Source organism: Canis aureus, chromosome 8, assembly GCF_053574225.1.
Source record: "Canis aureus isolate CA01 chromosome 8, VMU_Caureus_v.1.0, whole genome shotgun sequence".
Taxonomy (NCBI): domain Eukaryota; kingdom Metazoa; phylum Chordata; class Mammalia; order Carnivora; family Canidae; genus Canis; species Canis aureus.
In genome coordinates this window covers 51,480,821-51,497,996 of record NC_135618.1, presented here as the reverse complement: position 1 = coordinate 51,497,996, position 17,176 = coordinate 51,480,821, and the positions used below count along the sequence as shown (strand labels likewise).

The following is a 17,176-nucleotide window of genomic DNA, read 5'->3' as shown; positions in this document are numbered from 1 at the left end:
AACAAACATACAGCTGTATTTCCAACTCTTAATACTGTGCTCTGGGACTTACGGGGCTTTATCTTGCCATGTCTAAAATGGGGTCTGGGATATTGGTCCTACCTGCTTTATCAGTCAGTGTTGTCAGTTGGCAAAAAAACAAACCCCTCAAGCTGATTCAATTTATTGAGGGATGTAAGGTAACTCATGGAAACTCTGGAAGGGTCAGAGAATTAGTTTGGAGGCTTTGCAGCTTAGGCAGGGCTTTTTCCATCATACTTCTGGCCCATTCTTTGGAGAACTGCAGTTTCTTTCAACCAGTCGCCACTGCTCCTTCTGTGATTCTATGTCCCTAACATGTTCTTGAGTTATTTGCCCCTGCCATTTCCAGAAGCTTGAGGTTTCTCTGTCACCTTTACTAGAATAACCTTGGTACTGTGGACATTTTGGGTTGGTTAATTCTTTTGGGGGACAAGGTGGAGAGGGACCGGTCTTGGGCATTGTAGGATGTTTAGGAACACTCTTGGCCTCCACCCTGGATGCCGCTAGAGACAGCCAATGGCTCCAGGCATGGTCACATTCCCTTGCCAGACTCCCCCCAGATTGAGAAGCAGTGCTCTATGGATCAAAAGTTATGCCCTAACTGCGGTCAGACAGTGCCAGGGCAAAAGTTAAAAAATAGGCCTATGTGCCGTATATCTATATATTTAAAAGTTATAATTCAAGCTAACAAGCTGTGTAGTAAAATATGTTCTATCTTGACAACTTCATAACAAACCCCAGTCATCTTTTTATGTGATGAAGTTGGCAGACCATCCTAGAGAACAACTTAATTGTTGTATATATCTGAGTAAGTTGATGGGCCAGCAATATTTGCCTGAGAAATAAAATGAAGACGTTTGTGAGTTATAAACTATTAACTATTCCTTAAAATTTCTGTTTCCTTCATTTTCATAAAATCACTAAGTATGTTGTTATAATAAAAGTTGTGTAATTTATGTTCTGGCAGTACTGATGTAAAGGGTAAAGAAAAAATTTTTTTAACATTTACAATTTCAGAATATAAAAAATTGAATGTTCATTTTATGGGAAATGTAAATGAAAGTTAATGTAAAAATTTTAAAAAATGTTCAGAAAACTCAGTAAAGTTTTCTAAAATATTCAAAAGTATTAAAATAACAGGGCAAAATACAAAGTATAAGTAATAGGTATCAAAGTTTTATTTATTTATTTTTATTTTTTTATTTTTTGGTGTTGCATAAGGAGCCACATTTATTTCTTAACTGGACAGGATCTTAGTGCACACACAGTACAGGAGCCTAGAGCCTAACACTCAGGTTTAGGACGTCAGGGAACTAGAGTCGTTACGTTGGGATGGCGGTTAAGGTATCAAAGTTTTAATTTTTTTTTTTTAATTTTTATTTATTTATGATAGTTACAGAGAGAGAGAGAGGCAGAGACACAGGCAGAGGGAGAAGCAGGCTCCATGCACCGGGAGCCCGACGTGGGACTCGATCCCAGGTCTCCAGGATCGCACCCTGGGCCAAAGGCAGGCGCCAAACCGCTGCGCCACCCAGGGATCCCCGGTATCAAAGTTTTAAATCAAGATTATTTAAAGTTGAAAATTTTAACTAATGTTTTGAAAACAGCTTTATTAATCTGCTGTAATATTTTTGTTACATGACTTTTTGCCTTTCTAGTATTCAATGCCATTTGAGTTGCTAACGTAAGGAATTGGTGTCACATTACATCTTGTGTGTAGATTTCATATATACAGATTAGTGGTATAAATTGTTTACATTGTAGAATGTTCCTCAGCTACAATTCAGCTATTGTAGCTGAGGAACATGAAGAGAAGCTGAAAAATGGATGTTCACCATTGCTGTTATGCTAGAATCCTTTGCATGCATGCCACTTGAAAAGGATTAATTTGTTAGTTGAGTGTTGTAAACACTTCCTTCTTATTCTCTGAAACTGTCTAAACCTTGGCAGATGCAGTAGTCCACAAACCTTTGTGACCTTCAGATACAATTACCTTTTGTTGAGAGATTTTAGGGCAAGAGATAAGGAGAACATTCCTTGGGGCCTGAACAATGTTAGTTATGAAATGGGATGTTTGGGATTACAGATCATGCGGAGCCAGTGCTGAGCATATGATCCTGAATGACAAGAGCACCCTGTGTTCCTTAATACATTTATGTTTTTGATGTATTCTGAGATGCAGGGCCAATCTTGCTAGGATCTAAGTGGAATACCAGCTGGAGGGCAAACAAATCCCTGGCCTCCACAAGTCCCTAGGGTCATTAGATTCACATATAGGGGATTTTCTCCAGACACAAAAAGTGCCAGGCAACCAAAAATGGTAGAAGAGAGAAAATCTAGGGCTCTGTCCTTCTCCCAGTACAACTAACGAACTGGCAAGAACTGTCAGAATCAGCTTCTGAACTCTGGACTCTAATGAAAAACTTAAAACAGGGAAAACTTGGTGAAGAGAGAAGCTGCAGCTTTATGTTGCAAGAGTGCTGTGGCATTTTATTTTATTTTTTTATTTTTTTATTTTTAATTTTTATTTATTTATGATAGTCACAGAGAGAGAGAGAGAGAGAGGCAGAGACACAGGCAGAGGGAGAAGCAGGCTCCATGCACCGGGAGCCCAGTGTGGGATTCGATCCTGAGTCTCCAGGATCGTGCCCTAGGCCAAAGGCAGGCGCCAAACCGCTGCGCCACCTAGGGATCCCTGCTGTGGCATTTTAAATGCTATGAGGATGGGTGTCCAAATGTCTGGTGCTGGTTGCTGGTGATAGAAGGAGCAACATAGAACTTACTTTCAAGGAATGTAATTGTGGGTATCTACCTGTCTGGTGTCTCTCAAGGACAGGTGGAAAGGCTTTCTGTTTATTCACTCACAGTGTTCCTGGGGGTGATGGCTTGCCAGGTGGCTTTTGCTGAAAACATTTAAAGGCACAAGTACTGGCCTCAGCAGCCTGACACTTGGGACAAATAATAGACCAAGAACCCTGGGAAGAAGAGACTGGGACAGGGATGTGTGGGAATAGGGCTTTTCAAAGCTGCTGCATATAGCTGGGAATGGAGAAAAGCCACGTGCAAACTAAGAGTGAGACATATACTCAGCAAAGGCCTGAGAAGACTAAGTTTTCATCTCTTGCTGATTTTCAGCCTTTGTGAGAGTAGGAAGTGACACTAAGGTAGAGTTCTAAGCAGCCAGGCTAAGTGTTCAAAGAGTTAGCTCTGACAGGGTTCCATTTTGCAAAGATGTAGGAGAGTATTTTTTCTTTCCTTAGAAGTTTTTTTGTTGTTGTTGGCTTCAGACCTTTATGGTAACTGTCAAGATAGCAGCTGTTCAATAAGCTAAAGGAACACAGAACTCACATAAATAGGGAAAGTCTGTAAGCAAGCAAACACCAGCAACCTACAACAGGCAGCAATAAACCCTGAGAGAAGGGAAACTCTGACTTCCAGAGTTGCCATATATTCAAAATAGCCAGTATTCAACAACAAAAGTCACTAGCTGTTCAAAGAAACGATTTAAAGCCTTACACAGAGGAAAAAGAAAATATAGAAACGGTCCAGGAGGCAGCCCAGGTATTGGACTTACTAGACAAAGACCTTCAACTAACTGTATTAAATATGCTCAAAGACCTAAGGAAATCAGGAGAGCAATGTCTCAGTATATAGAGAATGTCAGTAAAGAGATAGGAATTTAGAAAAGGCACCAAATAGAAATTTTGGAGCTGAAGAGTATAAAAGCTGAGGTGAAAAATTTATTCACTAGAAGGGCTTAGAATCGGATTTATGCAGGCAGGAGAAGGAACCCATGAACTTAAAGACCGGTCAGTTGAGGTGATTTAATCCAAGAAGCAGAAGGAGAAAAGAATGAAGAAAAATTGTCAGAGCCTGAGAACTGTGGTACACCATCAAGAATATAACCTGCATGAATGGGAGTCCCAGGAGGAATAAAGACAAACATAGATCAATAAAATAGAATGAGAGTCTAGAAATACTATACATCTATGACCAATTTTTGACAAGGGTACTAAGATTTAATGGAGAAAGAATAGTCTCTTCAACACATTGTGCCAGGACAAGTGGGTATTCACATGCAAAAGAAAGTTGGACCTTGAACTGACATATAAAAATTAATATTCAGAATAGATCAAAGACCTAAATATAAGAGCTAAAACTAAATAAACTTTTGGAAGAAAATATGGTAAGTTTTCATGGCCTTGAATCTGACAGTGGATTCTTAGATATGACACCAAAAACACAGTCAACAGCAATAAAATAGATAAATTGGGCTATATCACAATCTAAAACTTTTATACATTAGAAGATACTATCAAAATGAAAAGACAACTTACCGAATGGGGAAAGATGGTGCAAATCATGTATCTCATTAGCATCTAGTATCCAGAATATATAATGGACTGTCATAACAACAAAAAGACAACGTAATTAAAAGATGGGCAGAGGATTTGAAAAGACATTTTTCCAAAGGAGGCATAATACAAATGGACGATAAGCGCATGAAAAGATGCTCAACATCATTCATTGTGAAAGAAATGTCAAAACCACAGAAAGATAACACTTCACAGTAGGATGGCTATCATAAAAAAATGGAAAACAAAAACAAGTGTTGGTGAGAATGTGGGGCAATTGGAACCCTCAGACATTACTGCTGGGAATGTGAAATGGTGAAGCCACTATGGAAAACAGTGTGGTTAAACATAGAATAACTGTATGACCCAGCAATCTACTCTGAGGTACATAGTCTGAGGTACATTCTTTGTATCTATACAAAGAGTTGAAAACATGTATTCAAATACTTGTGTACAAATGTTCATAGCACTATTCGCAATACAGCCAAAATGTGGGACCCACCCAAACATTCGTCATGTGATAACTGAATAATCCAGATGTGGTCTGTCCATACAGTGTCCTGTCACTTCAGTCCTGAAAAGGAAAGCAGCACTGATGCGTGCTATACTGTGGATGCACCTCAAAAACATGCCAAGTGGAAGAAGCCAGATGCAAAAAGTTGTACATTTTATTATTCCATTTATATGCGCCATCAAGGATAGGTAAATCTGTACAGACAGCAGACTCGTGCTTATGGAAAGCTGGAAAGAGGGAGGGATGGGGATGCCTGCTTAACGGGTATGGGTTTCCTGTTGGGGGTTACGAATACGTTTTGGAACATAGAAATGATGGTTTTACAACATTATGAATGTGCTAAACACCACTGAATTGTACATTTTAAAATATTTAATTTTATGTTATGTGAATTATACCTCAATAAAAAAGAAAAAGTGGTGCTGCACAGCCCGAAAATGTGGATGTCTCTTACCCTGCCCAAAGAGGGGTGAGGTCTGGTGATGTTCAAGGAAGTGAAGTCTTACAGGTGTTTTGAGGTCCCCTCTGGGTGGGATTTACACATGTTTGGTATGTCTGACAAATGGGGGGCGGGGATGGGACCATCAAGGGGCCTAAGAAGGAACCAGGCAGCCCTCTTGTTCCAAGAAAAGGGGTGTTTCTGAGTTTGGCCTTCTCATTGGTGCATACCTTGCTGGAGACCTTCCCAGTTATGTACCTGGACAGAGGGGTTAGATGTAAACTTTGAAAAGTCTGTGTCCCTTGGGACACCTGGGTGGCTCAGCAGTTGAGTGTCTGCCTTCAGCTCAGGGTGTGACCCTGGGGTCCTGGTATCGAGTCTCACATTGGGCTCCCTGTGGGGAGCCTGCTTCTTTCTCTGCCTATGTTTCTGCTTCTCTTTGTCTGTCTCTCATGAATAAATAAAAAAATCTTAAAAATCTATGTCCCTAAAATTTTTAAGCTCCATTAGGAAGTCCTCTGACAGGGTGTAAGACAAAAGGGGAGAGAGAATCATTCTCTTCTGCTCTTCCAGATTGCTGTGGGAACTGATACCAGAGGGTCATCAGGGCCTTGGAGGCAGCCCCCCATGGAGCAGATGCTTCCTGGTGGGACAGGACTCCTTTGAAACCATAGGTAAGGCACCACTTGGGTACTCCTAGAAATTCTTGAGGGTTGTAATTTTTTTTTATTTTTTATTTTTTTATTTTTATTTTTTTTTAACGGATTTTATTTGACCACACAAGCAAGGGGGAGTGGCGGGCAGAGGGAAAGCGAGAAACAGGCTCCCTATGTAGCAGAGAGCCCGACATGGGGCTCAGTTCCAGGACCATGGGATCATGATCTGAGCCAAAGGCAGATACTTAACTGACTGAGCCACCCTGGCACCTTGACTCCCAGAAAATTTTTTTTTTTAATTTTTATTTATGATAGTCACACAGAGAGAGAGAGGGGCAGAGACATAGGCAGAGGGAGAAGCAGGCTCCATGCACCGGAGTGTCCCAACATGGGATTCGATCCTGGGTCTCCAGGATCATGCCCTAGGCCAAAGGCAGGCGCTAAACCACTGTGCCACCCAGGGATCTCAACTCCCAGAAATTCTTAAGAGCACTTGTAGAAAGTGGAGACCCCTGGGAGTCAGTAGGGCAGTGGGCCATTGAGATGATGAGTCACTATTAACATGTTAATTCAAATTACATGGGTAGCAGCAAATCCTCAGATAACAAGAAGTGTTTGTTGTAAGTATTACAAAGAGTCTTTTAAGCAGACCAGACACTGCTTCCATTAGCAGGGGTGGAGTCCCGAACTTGGGACATAGAAGATCCTCAAGAAGTATATATATATATATATATATTTTTTTTTTTTTAAGATTTTATTTATTTATTCATGAGAGACAGAGACAGGGAGAGAGGCAGGCTCCATTCGGGGAGCCCGATGTGGGATTTGATCCTGGGTCTCCAGGATCAAGTCCTGGGCTGAGGCAGGCGCTAAACCGCTGAGCCACCCAGGGATCCCAAGAAATATATTTGAATAAATGAATACTGTAATGTTGTGTAAGTTCTTTATAGCAGCCAACATTTCTTTTTTTCTTTTTTCTTTTTCTTTTTTTTCTCATCTGTGCAGGGGAATAGGAATGGCATAGAGGAAAAGTGAATCCAAATAGTCTTGAATTACCAGCTCTCTTTCTCTTGTTTCCTTTCTGTACTAAAGATAAAGGAGTCTTTTGGGGCTGTGAGGATGGGTCGTGTTTAGAATAAGTGTATACATGTGGTGACACAAGCACTGTGTCTGATGTGTTTTGCCTTGCTGTTATTTTATTATTTTTAAAGATGTATTTATTTATGAGAGACATAGAGAGGCAGAGACAGGCAGAGGGAGAAGCAGGCTCCCTGCGCTGAGCCCGATGTGGGGCCTGATCCCGGGACTCCAGGATCACGACTGGAGCCGAAGAAGGCAGATGCTCAACCACTGAGCCACCCAGTACTTTAACACCCTGCCATGCTGTTAAAGTACTAACACAGGTACCCTAATGTTTGAATGGGGTTGCATATCTGTATCCTCTTTGCCAAGAGTGCAGCAGCCTGGCATAGGAAAGCCACCGAGACCCCCCCGCCCCAGCCCCTGCTTCCCCCCAGGGAGTCCACCGCTTCAGCTGAGGAGGTGATGTGGGCAGATGGGGAGGTGCCCAGGGAGAGGAAGCCCATGCCCAGCTATGCTCCCAGAGCAGAGAGAAGATGCAGTGTCCCCACTTCCTGAGGCGTCCAAAGGACAAGCATGTAGAAGGTGACTTAGCTGCTGTGGGAGCAGGCGGCAGTGTGCAGGAGGGCAGGACTTGACACCTTGACAGTAGGACAGTAGTAGCCTTCTTACCTTGGAGCTTCAGTTTGTCTTGTCTGAGAGAAGGGATGGCAATGATGATAGCCATGCTCACACTCTGCGTACTATGGTCCAGACGCTGCTTGTACAACTCCTCTAACTTTCCATAGCAGCATTATGAGGTAGGTACTATTGTCTGTCACACACATTTTCCAGATGAGAAAGTGGAGGCACAGAGAAGGGTCTTGGTCATACAGCCAGTATTTGGAAGACACAGATTCAGACGTTGGCCTCTGTCTTAACCACATGCACTGGCTTCATGGGCTCATCATGAGGATTACATGAGTGAACATATTAAGTGCTTAGTCCAGTATCTGGGCCCAGGATGAATGTTCAGAAAAATACTAACAGCTGTTATTATCAATGTCAGGACCCAAGCATACAGGTGAGGCTTTCACCAGCTCTCCCGACACCCAGTTCTATTTATTTTATTTTATTATTTTTTAAAGATTTTATTTATTTATTCATGACAGAGAGAGAAAGAGAGAGAGGCAGAGGGAGAAGCAGGCTCCGTGCAGGGAGCCTGACATGGGACTTGATCCCAGGTCTCCAGGATCACACCCCAGGCTGAAGGCAGCGCTAAACCGCTGGGCCACTGGGGTTGCCCCGACACCCAGTGCTAAAGGGGAGCGAGGAGCACACCACATGTTGCAAACTGTTGAACTGGTTGGTGGATCTTAGAACGAACACAAACATCCCTGTGCTATGTGGAAGGGAAGATTTGCTCAAGCCTTCCCTCATTCCGCCCCAGCCCTGGTTGGGCGAGTTGACTCTCTTCTCTGTGCCTCAGTCCCTGTGTTTCCCCTCACTGGGGCATTGACCACACATCTAAGTGCCTGATCAAGAGCCGGTCTCTCCTGTTGGCCCTTGAAAGATCTGAGAGGTTCACAGGAGAACACACAGGATGTGGCTGGTCCCCTGCATGTGATTCTGAGGGGCTCCCCGATAGAGACTGAGAGACATGGGCAGCCCCCTCCTCAATCCATTCTGGTAGTCTGCTTGTTAGAGATGTCAGAGATGTCAGAGATGTTGATTTTCTTAGTTTCTTTCCCAAAGAATAGAATGTGGGTCTGGTGTGGAGGGAAGACTCTGGTGATTCACATTTTCTGCTTATTTGGCTCCTGGCTGAATGGGAATTTGCATTGCTTAATGTCTGGCTTTTCCCCTGGGAATCAAAATAAGTTTCCTGTTCAATTACTAAGCAAATTTCACAGCCGAATAATCCTCTTATTTTTACAAGTGGGATTTCTCTTGGTGGAAGGTGTCTGGATCCTCACTCTAGTTGAGCCTTCTCAAGTCTTCTGTTTCCGCTGTCCTCAGCTGGCTATGCAGGAAGTTAAGCTCTCATTCATAGAAATAGGAGTTTCTCCATGGCAGGTGGGAGACTTTGATCTTGCAAGCCAAGGATGAGTTCTTGTTCTTTTCACCAGCTTGAGGGTGAGAGTTTGTGCCCCCACCCTGTTCTTCCATCAGCTTTGGACATGGTCACACAAACCACATCTTTAGCAAGCTGGGGCCCAGGGTCAGTAGACACAAAATAGAAAGGGAACAGAGCAGTGTGTATGATCCACTGTGCTCCGCCCAGGCTGATTAGGAAAAAAGAGAAAACAACAACAAAAAACAATCCTGCTGCCCTTGAGATGGAGTTTATTTATTCATTATTATTTAAAAAATTAAAAAGAAATATGTTGGAAAAAACAAAAAAAAAATTATTTACTTGAGAGAGTGCATGTGCATGAGTGGGGGTGGGGAAGAGCGGGAGGGCAGAGGGATAAGCAGACACCCCGCTAAGTGTGAAGCATGATGTGGGGCTTGATCCCTAGACCTTGAGATCATGATCTGAGCCCAAGTCAGATACTTAACCAACTAAGCCACTCAGGCACCCCCTTGAGATGGAGTTTATTTTTTTTATTTTTTTAAAATTTTTATTTATTTATGATAGTCACACACACAGAGAGAGAGAGAGAGAGAGAGAGGTGCAGAGACATAGGCAGAGGGAGAAGCAGGCTCCATGCACTGGGAGCCTGACGTGGGATTCAATCCTGGGTCTCCAGGATCATGCCTTGGGCCAAAGGCAGGCGCTAAACCACTGCGCCACCCAGGGATCCCCTTGAGATGGAGTTTATTTTTTTTTTTTTTATTTTTTATTTTATTTTTTGAGATGGAGTTTAAACCAGACTTGCTGAAGGACCATGTCTGGGATGCCCACAGATTAGGCTCAATTAATCTTTCTATTTGGTCCCATTGGTCCCGACAGATTGTTGCTTACTGGTGGCAACTCAGTCAGCTTTCTTTTCCTTCCTCTTATGCCATCATGTATTCAAAATGACGATTTTTAAAAAGATATTATTTATTCATGAGAGACACAGAGAGAGAGAGGCAGAGACATAGGCAGAGGGAGAAGCAGGCTCCCTGCTGGGGAGCCCGGTACAGGACTTGATCCCATGACCCTTGGATCATGACCTGAGCCAAAGGCAGACGCTCAAAAACTGAGCCACCCAGGTGTCCCCAAAATGATGATTTGATATATGCTCCTGGGGCCCTGACAATCACTGTTCTTCTCTCTGTTTCTTTGAGTTTGAGTTTTTTTGTTTTGTTTTGTTTCACATAGTAGTGATACCACACAGAGTTTATCTTTGGCTTATTCACTTACCATAATGCTCTCCAGGTTCATGCATATTATTGCAAGTAGCAATATTGTCTTCTTTTTAATGGCTGAATAATATTCCATTATATATACAAATACACCGCATTTTTTTGGAGTTGGGGTCCATTCATCCACTGATGGACACTTAGGTTGTTTCCATATCTTGGCTATTGTGAATAATGCTTCAGTGGACATGGGAGTATAGATTTTTTTTTTTTTCAGATAATGATTTCCTTTCCTTTGGCTATATACTCAGAAGTGAGATTGCTGGATTATGTGGTGGTTCTACTTTTAATTTTTTGAGAAACCTCCCTGCTGTTTTCTCTAATGGCTGTACCAGTTTATATTCTTGTCAACAGTGGCAATGGTTCCCTTTCCTCCACATCCTCACCAACATTTGTTCTCTTTTCTCTTTTTTAATAACAGCCATTCTGACCAGTGTGAGATGATATCTCAGTGTTGTTTTGATTTGCACTTTCCTGAGGATGAGTGAAGGTGAACACATTTTCATGTACCTGTTGGCCATCTGTATGTCTTCTTTGAAAAATGTCTATATAGATCCATATATATAGCCCATTTTAAAATTGGAGTGCCTTTTTGCTGTTGAGTTTATGAATTCCTTATATAGGTGGATATTAACCCCTTATCAGATAGTTTGAAATATTTTATTCCATTGTTTAGATTGCCTTTGCATTTTATTGATTGTTTCCTTTGCTATGCGGAAACTGTTTAGTTTCTTTGGCTCTGGGCGTGATCCCGGGGTTCCGGGATCGAGTCCCACTTTGGGCTCCTTGCATGGAGCCTGCTTCTCCCTCTGCCTATGTCTCTGTCTCTCTCTCTGTCTCTCATGAATAAATAAATAAAATCTTAAAAAAAGGAGAAACTGTTTGGTTTGATGTAGTATCATTTGTTTTCTTTTTTAAAAAAATGAATTTATTTATTTGAGAGAGAAAGAGAACAGGAGTGAGAGAGCACAAACAGGGGGTAACTGCAGAGGGAGAAGCAGGATCTCCACTTAGCAGGGAGCTGGATATTGGGCTCAGTCCCAGGACCCTGGGATCATGACCTGAGCTGAAGGCAGATGCCCAACCAGCTGAGCCACCCAGGAACCCCAATCCTACTCATTTCTTTTTGCTTTTGTTGTCTGTGACTTTGGTGCCATATCCAAAAAATCACTGCCAAGACTAATGTCAAGGAGCTTTTTTCCATATGTTTTCATTGAGGAGTCTTACAGTTTTAGGTCTTACATTTAAGTCTTTAATCTATTTCAAGTTACTTTTTGTGAGTGGTTGAGTCCAATTTTATTCTTTTGCATATAGCCATCCAATTATCCTGAAACTGTTGTTTCCCAAAACCTTTTCCCAATGTGTGTTCTTGGCACCATTGTCAAAAATAAGGTGACTGTATATGTGGGCTCTTTATTCTGCTCCATTGATCTTTTTTTTTTTTTTTAAGATTTTATTTATTTATTCATGAGAGACAGAGAGAGAGAGGCAGAGACACAGGCAGAGGGAGGAGCAGGCTCCATGCAGGGAGCCCGAAGTGGGACTCGATCCTGGGTCTTCAGGATCATGCCCTGGGCCGAAGTCAGGCACTAAACCACCGAGCCACCTAGGGATCCCCTCCCCTAAGTTTTTATTTAAATAATCTCTACATCCAACATGAGGATCGAACTCATGACCCCAAGATCAAGAGTTGGATGTTCCTCTGACTGAGCCAGCCAGGCACCCTGAGTTACACAGTTAAATGGATGAATTGTATGGTATATAAATTACATACCAACAAAAACAGTTAAAAGAGAGAAAAAAAAGGAGCACTTGGCTGGCTCAGCTGGAGGAGTGTGTGACTCTTGATCTTGGGGTCAGGAGTTCGAGCCCAACATGGACTGTAGAGATTACTTAAATTAAAAAAGAAACTTAAAAAAAATAAAAAGAAAAAAAAAAGAAACAAGTCAAGTTAACTTTACTAATATATTTAAACTCAGGATGTCCAAAATAGCATTTAAAGATGTAATCAGTGTACACCATTATTAATGAGAGATTTCACATTCATTTTTTTGATAACAAATCTTTGAAATCTGGTGTGTGTTTTACCCCACTTTGGACTAGCCACATATCAAGGGCTCAGTAGCCACATTTAGTCAGTACATTCCATACTGGAAGGTGGAAATCCTGACAGTTCTTAGCTTTCTACCAGTGAGAGTCTATCTTCTTGCCCCACCTCCTTTAGAGACCCAAACAGGCCTGGGTTCAAATCGCCTTTTGCCACTAACTAGGGGTATACTCTGAGCCTGTTATTTAATCTTTCTAAATGAGTTTTCCTTTCCTTGAAATGGGCACAGTTAAAGAGGGATTGTGATCAGGGGTTAATTGAGATAATCAGTATAAAGTTACAGGATGGTGCTTGGCATACAGGGTTCAGTCAGTGTGAGCTATTATTTTTTTCTTGACCTCACAAGGCAGGACAGCCTGGGTACTTAGGCGGGAAAGACTTAGGAGCAGCTGGCTTGAGGAGGAGCCTGTCACATCTGCAGACCGGCCATACCCACAGCCCCTTCGCAGAGTTCTTTCCTTGGAGTGACTCTACTTTACATCTTAGGATCCAGGATGCAACTGACTGGACAATAGTGGACAGACAACATCCAGGCTGGTCAGAGGACCGTGAGGCAGCCCGGTGTGAGAAATCCAACCCACAGGGAGACTGTACACCAGCTCAATAGTTCAGATCCTTACTTTGGCAGAATTTGGTGGGGTTTTTTTTGGTGGTGGTTCTATTTTTTTTTTTTTAATTTAAATTTTGTTAGTTAACATACAGTGCAATATTGGTTTCTGGAGTAGAATTCAGGCATGTGCTACTTCCATACAATACCCAGTGCTCATCACACCAAGTGCCTTCCGGAATGCCCATCACCCATCTAGCTCATTCCCCACCCACTTTCCTCTATCAATCCTCAGTTTTTCTCTATCATGAAGAATCTCATGGTTTGTTTCCTTCTCTTCTTTTTCTTATTTTCCTCCTTCCCAAAAGTTCATCTGTTTTCTTTCTTAAATTCCACATATGAGTGCGATCATATGTTATTTGTCTTTCTCTGAGTTATTTCACTTAGCATAATACACTCTAGCTCCATCCATGTCATTGCAAATGGCAAGACTTCATTCTTTTTGAGGGCTGAGTGATATTCCATTGAATATATATACCATATCTTTTTTTTTAAATTATTTATTTGCGAGAGAGAGAGTGGGGGAAGAGGGAGAGAAAAATCCTCAAGCAGACTCCCTGCTGAGTGCAGAGCCTGATGTGGGGTTCAATCCCCAGACCCTGAGATTGTGACCTGAGCCAAAATCAAGAGTTGGACACTGAACCAACTCAGCCACTCAGGCAACCCTATACCACATCTTCTTTATCCATTCATAAGTCAATGGACATTTGGGCTCTCTCCATAGTTTGGCTCTGTTGATAATGCTGCTATAAACATCAGGGTGCATGTACCCCTTCAAATCTGAATTTCTGTATCCTTTGAGTAGATACCTAGTAGTGCAATTGCTGGATCGTAGGGTAGTTCTTTTTAGGAACCTCCATACTATTGTCCAGAGTGGCTGCACCAGTTTGCATTCCCACCAACAGTTTTTTTTTTGTTTTTTTTTTTTTTAAGATTTCATTTATTTGAGAGAGCACGACCAGGGGAGGGGGGAGTGGCAGAGGGAGAGGGTGAAGCATGAAGCAGGCTTCCGGCTGAGCAGGACACAGGGCTTGCTCCCAGAACTCTGGGATCATGACGCTAAAGACAGAGGTTTAACAGACTGAGCCACCCAGGTGCCCCATACTAACAGTTTTTTGCTGCATTTGAATATGAAAGATCAGTGTCATTGTTGGAGGCAGAAACAGCAAGACCCGGAGAAGAAAAGTTCTAAATAGAAGTCTTAAGTCAACATAAACCATGGGTGAAGAGGAGCCATGAATTAGCAGGAATTCTGAGTCAGCAGAAATTGAGACAGAGAGCAGAGTGGGGACAGCTGAGGACCAGGCCTAGACCTGAGGTGCTCGGTCACCAAGATAGTGGAGCCTCACGTACCGGCTGGGGGTGTCCCTGATGAGGGGCGTCCAAGAGTGTTGCCACTGAGTTACAGAGTTGCCGTCAGGTGACTAGAGCTACTGCTGTAACCCAAAGTTGTTCCAGCCTCTAGGAGGTTGGGTGGCTAAGACTGGTCTTCCTAGTCTCCTAACGAAACCCGAGAATGTTTCTCTTCCTTGCAACCTACAAGGACCTGACTGACGACACCAGCCACATCAAAAGGCCTCCGAGACTGTTTCCTCACCTGCAGTATGGTGACAGCTAGGGCCTTTGGGTTCAGCATCCCTTCCTTGGAGGCGGTGACTTTTGTCTGACATTTTGCAGATCTGGGCTTGCCAGCCATGGGCCTCCACCTTCAGGCTGGCCACGTAATCCAGGCTGGCCTGGGCAGTGTCCGTTGCAGGGATGTGTTTCTTAGGTGGAGACACCTCCAGGCTATCTTGAGAGAGCTCCTGAGTGCCTCTGGCTGGGATCTTCCTGTTTTCCAAGGCCTGTTTATTTAGCTCTTATGTTCTGGGAATTTCCAAATGGCCTTCACAAATCCTCTTTTCTTTTTAAAGTAATACTGCTAACTGGACACACACCTTTGCAGGGTTGGTTTGAAGTAAAATAAGTGGCTCCCAGACAGATGCACCTTCCTGCTCCTGGTCTTTTCCCTCTACTGCCCTTGCCTTTTCTACCTGACCGGCTGCACTGTCTACCTAATATCTCTGGGCCCAGTGTACCTGATATAACCCAGTGTTTTTGTCCTTTGAAGGAGGATTCTAAGCCTAAAGCAGCCCCCAGTTTACCGTAGGCTTTACCAAGTCCTTGCCAAGTGCCTTTTCAGGCTTCAGTTTCTCTTCACAGTGTAAGCCTATGTGAGGACTCCTTGGGATGTAAATCGAACGGGACTCCTCTCTGCAGTACCGCAGTGCTGCCGGCAGGTGACAGCATGTCACCGCAAATGTCCCGGAATTTTGGCTCCAGTGTGTGAGATGCTGGAGGTAGAGCACTTGCTAGCCATAGGGGAGAGGACGAAGCTGGAGGTAGAAGGAAGGAAAGTGGACTCCCCCTGGCCTTGAGGCAAAAGAGAGTTGAGGTCTGGAGGGCAGGAGTCGTTGGTGCACCAAATTCATCCACCTGTCTGTCCATCCACCCATCCGACAAATTTTTTAAAAAAGATTTTATTTATTTATTCATGAGAGACAGAGAAAGAGGCAGAGACACAGGCAGAGGGAGAAGCAGGACCCTGATGTGGGACTCGATCCCGGACCCCAGGATCACTCCCTGAGTCAAAGGCAGACACTCAACCGCTGAGCCACCCAGGGGTCTCCCAACACATATTTTTTTTTTATAAATTTATTTTTTATTGGTGTTCAACTTGCCAACATATAGAACACCCAGTGCTCATCCCGTCAAGTGCCCACCCCAGTGCCCGCCACCCAGTCACCCCCAACCCCCGCCCACCTCCCCCTCCACCACCCCCAGTTCGCCTCCCAGAGCCAGGAGTCTCCCATGTTCCCTGACACATATTTTTGAGTGCCTGTGCCAGACTCTGGAGATGCTGCAATGAACAAGGCAGACATACACACTCCCTCTCCTCACTAAGCTGGCCCTGCAGTGGAAATACCCCTGCCTCCCCAGCTACCTTTATGCAGCACACCTCTTTGCCTTCTGGGCTTGTTTCTTAACTGCAAAATGGGATAATAAAGCATGCACCTCACAGGTCCGTGGAGAGGCTTACGTGCTGGCTCTCAGACTATGTTTCCACCCTGGCCCTCAGGCCCACCTCTCCCTTCACAGGGACTAAAAACTTATGAGCTTTGCAGTCACTGGAGTGAGGGCTCAGTGTCCTCTCTGCATCCAAGGGAAGCACTGGCCAGTCCACCCTGTCTGCAAAGTCTAGTTAAGCCTTGAACTTGAAGGAATCTCCCAGGCCTGTGGGAAACCCCAGAAACATCAGAGGTTTGAATATGATAGTTTGTATCTATTTTAGGTTTCAGCGAAGAAATATTTCTAAGGAAAGAAGTTGGAGACATTATTCTACTGGTATTTATCATACCTGCTGATATATGTATACACACCCATATACATGCACACTGATACAGACATATAATATACACACATACTGATATTTATCATACACGCTTATATACATGGACACGTATCCATATATGCATACACTGATGTACACATACACACTAATGTATATCACATATGCTAAGATACATGTATACACATACATGTGCACACATATACTCTGATATATACACACTACTATGCTGATATTCATATAGATAAATATGTGTGTATGCACATTAATACATATAATATGCACTCTATATACATATATGTGCTGATATTCATATATACATATATGCTGATATATACACACATGTACAATACATTGGTATATATCATGCAGACATACATACTGGTATGTATCATAAGCACATGCTGATATGTATCATATATGTAATATCCATGTACATACATATACACGTATACACATGGATACATATATATCCTGACAGACATGCACAGACATATTCACACTGATGTATATCATATATATACACCCACATACATATGAGAATAATTGATAAGGCCTTTTACTGAGTGTCAAGTTTGCTTTTATCCTTCTAGATCATTGTAAAGACTTTGGACCTGTCTATCGTGCCCCTATTATTAGCATTTCTAATGTTATTACCTTATTTCTATCGTTATTATAT

At 42.9% G+C, this 17,176-nt stretch overlaps 1 long non-coding RNA gene across 1 annotated transcript in view; it reads left to right on the top strand.

The window, feature by feature from the left end:
* The first annotated feature begins 2,723 nt into the window (after window positions 1–2,723).
* LOC144319052 (uncharacterized) overlaps window positions 2,724–17,176 on the top strand; it is a 431,793-nt gene continuing 417,340 nt past the window's right edge. Inside the window, exon 1 of the long non-coding RNA XR_013384969.1 lies at window positions 2,724–6,003. This is a non-coding gene — a long non-coding RNA (uncharacterized LOC144319052). The remainder of the gene's footprint in view (window positions 6,004–17,176) is intronic.